Below are 6000 nucleotides of genomic sequence, written 5' to 3' on the forward strand. Positions count from 1 at the left end.
GTACTGAGTGAAAGTCTCTGTGTTTCAATCCCCTACACATCACATGTACTGTTTTTACCTCCCCGCAAAACCCTCTTTCAAATTGACTTCAAGAATCTACCCTACAACCTACCAAATGTAGGCAGACATTTTTGAGACTTCCAAATAGGAGAGGAGCTCCTAGAATTAGGGCATGAATCACAGCACATAGTTCCCCAACATTCCATATGCATTTTAATTTATCTTTGTATATGCTCTTTCCTTTACTAGAATGTTCTTCCATCTCCTTTGCATGGCATGAGACTATACTTATTCTTTTTTATTTTTTATTACTTTATAAATAATACCATTCAAAGATTTGGTGAGCTCCCATTAGCTCAGCACACTGTCTCAGTGGGTGGACCAACCACTCGAACCCAATATGTTCATCTCCATTCTGTGGAGCAATGATTGCTTCACTCATAGTTTCCCACTATTTTCCCATTCTCTCTAAGTACTGTATCCTACAAGATGCTATTCTATGTTACTAGAACTTAGCATATTTTTAGTGTTTCTATCCTTTAACTTATAATGCCAATCCCTAGTGCCTCTGTTTAATGAATCTATCTTTCAAGACTCCCAGTACTCATCTTGAGACATTGTCACAGGCACAATTAGTGCTCCCTCCTCTATGTACACAGGAAATAACAACCAACTTACATACCTTGGAAGAGCCACTATAGTTATCAGTCGACATGCATGCTTGTTCATTTAATGCTCCCATAGCTCTTGTAGGTACCATTGTTGACCCAATTTTAGAGGTGAGAAGAACATTGGGAGCATTTCCCTTTTATATGCTATTAAAACCATATGCCACATCATAGCATTTTTTACTGAGGTCTACATTTTTCTCTGCTCCCATCCCTGCCTCTCCCCTCCCCCTTAAGCCCTCCCCAAGGTCCCTATCCTCCCAATTTACTCAGGAGTTCCTGTCTTTTTCATTCGCATGTAGATTAGATCTATGTAAGTCTCTCTTAGTGTCCTCATTATTGTCTAGGTTCTCTGGGATTGTGGTTTGTAGGCTGGTTTTCCTTGCTTTATGTTTAAAAATCACCTATGAGTGAGTATATGTGATAATTGTCTTTCTGTGTCTGGGTTGCATCACTCAAAATAATGTCTTCTAGCTTCATCCTTTTTCCTGCAATATTCAAGATATCGTTATTTTTTCTGCTGTGTATTATTCATTCTTCGGTCAAGGGGCATTTAGGTTGTTTCCAGGTTCTGGCTATGGCAAATAATGCTGCTATTAACATAATTGAGCACATGTCCTTGTGCCACGATTGAGCATCCTTTGGATATATACCCAAAAGTGGTATTACTGGGTCCTGAGGAAGGTTGTTTCTTAATTTTCTGAGAAATCGCCACACTGACATCCAAAGGGGCTGTACCAGCTTGCATTCCCACCAGAAATGCAGAAGTGTTCCCTTTTCCCCACAACCTCTCCAGCATAAGTTATCATCAGTGTTTTTGATCTTGGCCATTCTTACAGGTGTAAGATGAAATCTCAGAGTTGTTTTGATTTGCATTTCTCTGATGACTAGGGATGTTGAACATTTTCTTAAGTGTCTTTCAGCCATTTTAGATTCCTCTGTTGAGAGTTCTCTATTTTTTTATTGGATTATTTGTTCTTTTGATGACCAATTTCTTGAGTTCTTTATATATTTTAGAAATCAGACCTCAGTCTGATATGGAGTTGGTGGAAGATCTTTTCTCATTCTGTAAACTGTCTTTTTCTCTTGTTGACCTGTCCTTTGCTTTACAGAAGCTTTTCAGTTTCAGGAGGTTCCATTTATTAATTGTTTTTCTCACTGTCTGTGTTTCCAGAATTATATTTAGGAAGTGGCCAATGCATTCAAGTGTACTTCCCACTTTCTCTTCCATAAGGTTCAGTGTGGCAGGCTTTATGTTGAGATCTTTGATTCATTTGGACTTGAGTTTTGTGCATGCTGGAAGATATGGGTCTATTTTCATTCTTCTATATGTTGATATCCAGTTATGCCAGCACCTTTGTTAAATATGCTTTCTTCTTTTGCATATTTAAACAAAGTCTAAAAGGTGGAATTATAAATGTTAAAAATATAAAATGCCTCTAGAGTAAAGGCATCATACTTGTATTCTAAGAGTTATTACAAAAACAGGGCAGGGAATCTGGACTGCTCTTCAGACTCAAGAGTGATGGAGGAAGGTCATTGGCTAATAAAGAAACTGCCTTGGCCCATTTGATTGGCCAGCCTTTAGGTTGGTGGAGTAAACAGAATAGAATGATGGGAGGAAGAGGAAGTGAGCTCAGATGCAGGGCAGCTCCTCTCAGAGCCAGAAGCGATGAAGCAAGCCGCCAGGTCAGACATGCTGAATCTTTCCTGGTAAGACTGATGCTACACAGATTATTAGAGATGGGTTGATCGGGATATGAGAATTAGCCAGTAAGGGCTAGAGCTAATGGGCCAAGCAGTGTTTAAAAGAATACAGTTTGTGTGTCGTTATTTTGGGGCATAAGCTAGCCAGGCGACCATAAGCTGAGGCGGCAGGAACGAGGCCCACAGCTCCCCACTACACAAGAGGGAGGGGGAATGGAGTGAGGACAGGGGGAGAGGAGTGGGGAGAGGGGGAGAGGAGTAGGGGGAGGGGAAGAGGAGTGGAGGGAGGGGGAGAGGAGTGGGGGGAGGGGGAGAGGGGTGGGGGAGGGGAGAGGAGTGGGGGAGGGGAAGGAGTGGGGGGAGGGGAGGAGGCGGAAATTTTTTCAACCAAATAAATAAATAAATAAATAAATAAATAAGCCAATAGCTAGGAAAGGTGTAAAGCTAAATAAAGATCTTCGACTGTCTCAGTCAGGGCGATTTTCACACCTCCAAGCTCTGGTCATGGTAAGTGCCATACAAGTGAACCACATTTTAGAACATTTTGTTCTCTCATTTACTCCTTGACAATTTCATACCTGTACACAATGTATCTTGGTCATACGCACCCCAAACACTCCCTCCCATTCCAGGCTGACAGACTTAGACATGATCCCTTCCCATTTTGTATCCTCTTCCCCCACTTACCCCATAACCCAATGAGTCCAATCAGTGCCGGCTACTAGAATAACTGATCTTTTTGTCTTGATTGTGTGTCAGTCTATTGCAGATAACCATTGCTGTAGTAAATTTGAGATTTAAATAGCCATGTTATGGCCAGAAGACAGCCTGTCCCAGCACTCCTCCACCATCATCTTCATCCTTCATTCTTTCTACCCCTCCATTCACAATGTTCCTTCAGCTTTGTGGCCATTGGTGCAGATATTTGATTTATTGCTGTGTTCTCAACAGTTATTTATTTTAAACACTTTGACAAGTTCATTTTTAATCTTTAATACCATATTTGGAGAGTGTATTCTCTATGTTTGGATTGATTTAGACACAGAAATGTTCACCATCACAATCCAGTTGCCTAGAGTATTCAGTGTAGTAGAATGTCATGCAGTCTAGGAGCATATGTAGTTTAGATGTGAAATAAGCTACATTATCTCGGCTTATGCTAGCATGCTCCATGTTTGTACAACCGTGGAATCACCTAACTAAAAATTCCTCAGAATATACTCAAATCATTCAGCAACACATGACAGTGCATGTAAAAATGTGAAGTATTTGCTTAGCCACAGTCTTCCTAATTAGATTGAGGAACTCTGAGAAGATGAGGACCCAATGCCCATCATTTCCAGACATTCAGCAAATAGTTGCCAAGTAGAGTCCATCTGATGAAATTCTTTCTACATTTGGAAAAAATAGCTCCTCAGGGAATTTATAAAAATGAAGTCCTCCATGATATTTACCCTGTAGCCAACTCTAAGAAAAACCAATAAAGTGTGGGTTAATAAATACAAATGTCAAAGAACTTGTTAGCTTTGAAAAATAACTTGTTCTAAGGTCTTAGGCAAAACAACTGATAAATATGGGACTTACATGTAGATTTTTTGAGTTCTGAATCCAGCATTTCAGTGTTTTGTTATAAGCCTCATGGAAATACTCAACTGTGAGGGATTCTTACTATAATTTCACTATTGTGGATGAAAAGAAATATCTGTATTTAAGACACCTATAATGCATGATGCAATGCTTTTATACCTCTGTATCTTAGCTTATGTGTACATTAATAGTATCATAGTTTGAATATAAAATGTCCCCCACAGGATTATATGCTGTATCCTTGGTCTATAACTAGTGGCATGATTTGGGAAGGTGGTATAAACAGTAGAAGTTTGATCTAGAATAAGGCAGTTGCTGGAGTTGTTTGTGTGTAGAGACCATATCTTGCTATTGCCACTTCCTAAATTCTCTATTTCTTGTTCCCTGTGAACTGCTTTGCTTCACTACCTATAACATGAGGGCCTGCTTGTTGGGGTTTTTGTCCTGCCCAGTTCCCACAGTTGTTAGGTCCCAAAGAATCACACAGAAGGTCTCCATAAGATTATAAACTGATTGGCCCATTAGCTCAGGCTTCTTATTAGCTCTTATAACTTATATTAACCCATTATTCTTATCTATGTTAGCCACATGGCTCAGTACCTTTTTCAGTGGGGCAGGTCACATCCTGCTTCTTCGGTGTCTGGACAGGACTGCAGGAAGAGCTTCCTTCTTCCTAGAATACTCCTGTTCTCATTGACCTGCCTCTACTTCCTATAGGGTTGTCCCACCTATACTTCCTGCTTGGCTACTGGCCAATCATTGTTTATTTAAAACATAATTGACAGAATTATCCCATACCATTTCCCCTTCTTTTTTTTTTAAACAAAGGAAAATATCAATAGTCCAATTTTGGGAATGTGGGCATAGTATTCCAGGCTACTTCCTGCTTATTGAGGGTGCTGATAATCTTATGGGGACCTAAAGAAATTTAGAATTATGATCAAATCCTGACTGGAATATCCTGTGAGCCTTGATCATCTCAGGCATCAACTTGGATCTGTTCTGGATGTAGAACTCTGACCTCTGGGCCATCTGTTTCTACCAGAGATTTCTCAGGTTGTCTTCCTTGATCAAACCTGATGTTTCTTAACTCAGAATAAATCCACAACCACCTGCTCTACACCATGATGTCCAGAAATGCCCACAACACTGGGACCAACCATCCATAATCTGAAACCATGTGTCCAATGTTCCTTTGCTTTTAGACTTGTAGCAACAAAAGGGATTTTTCATTGATCGGCTATGTGAGTCAGACACTAGGACTCCAATGGTGAACATACAGAAGTGGTAGTCTTCCTACCAGGGAAAACAAGACACTGAAGAAGCAATTGCAATGTGATAGGAAATGCAAAAGAATAAGTCTAGGGCATTATGACAATGGAATGATAACAGAGATTTATTTTTATTGTGGAGGAGCATGACTTTTTTTCCCAAAGGAAATGGCATTAAAGGTGAGACTTAAAGTTTGGAAGTTGGAGTTTCACATTTTATTTTGTTTGACAAGACTGCTCCTTTAAAAGGGTTGGGTAGCTATTGAACTACAACACTGATTCTTCAAATGACTCCTGTTACAATGCAGGTGCCACTAGAATGGAAACCCCCATTCACACTATCAACAATCCCTAGAGAGAAATTACACCAAGGAAAATAAAGAGCAAAGGCCTAAGGAGATAGAAACAGCACAGGGAAGTTTTGATGGGGCAGAGGCATAGCTTTCTGTAAGGTTTACATGAGAATGATTGTCGTAGACTCATGTGTGGGAAGGGTGAGAAGGTGTGGCCTTGTTGGAGGAGGTACATCATTGGGGACAAGCTTTGGGGTTCCAAAAGACTCAAGCCATTTTAAGATAGTCCTATTTCTTGCTTGGGATTTGAGATGTAAGTCTCAGTCATTGCTTCTGTGCTTCTACTCCACTGTCATGATTTTAACTCTCTGGTAAGCCCAATTGAATGCTTTTCTATAAGTTGCCTTAGTCATGGCATTTTATCACAACAATAGAAAAGTAATTAAGACAATTGCCATCCCTATGAAAAATATC

This window comes from Chionomys nivalis, chromosome X (genome assembly GCF_950005125.1).
Source record: "Chionomys nivalis chromosome X, mChiNiv1.1, whole genome shotgun sequence".
Taxonomy (NCBI): Eukaryota; Metazoa; Chordata; class Mammalia; order Rodentia; family Cricetidae; genus Chionomys; species Chionomys nivalis.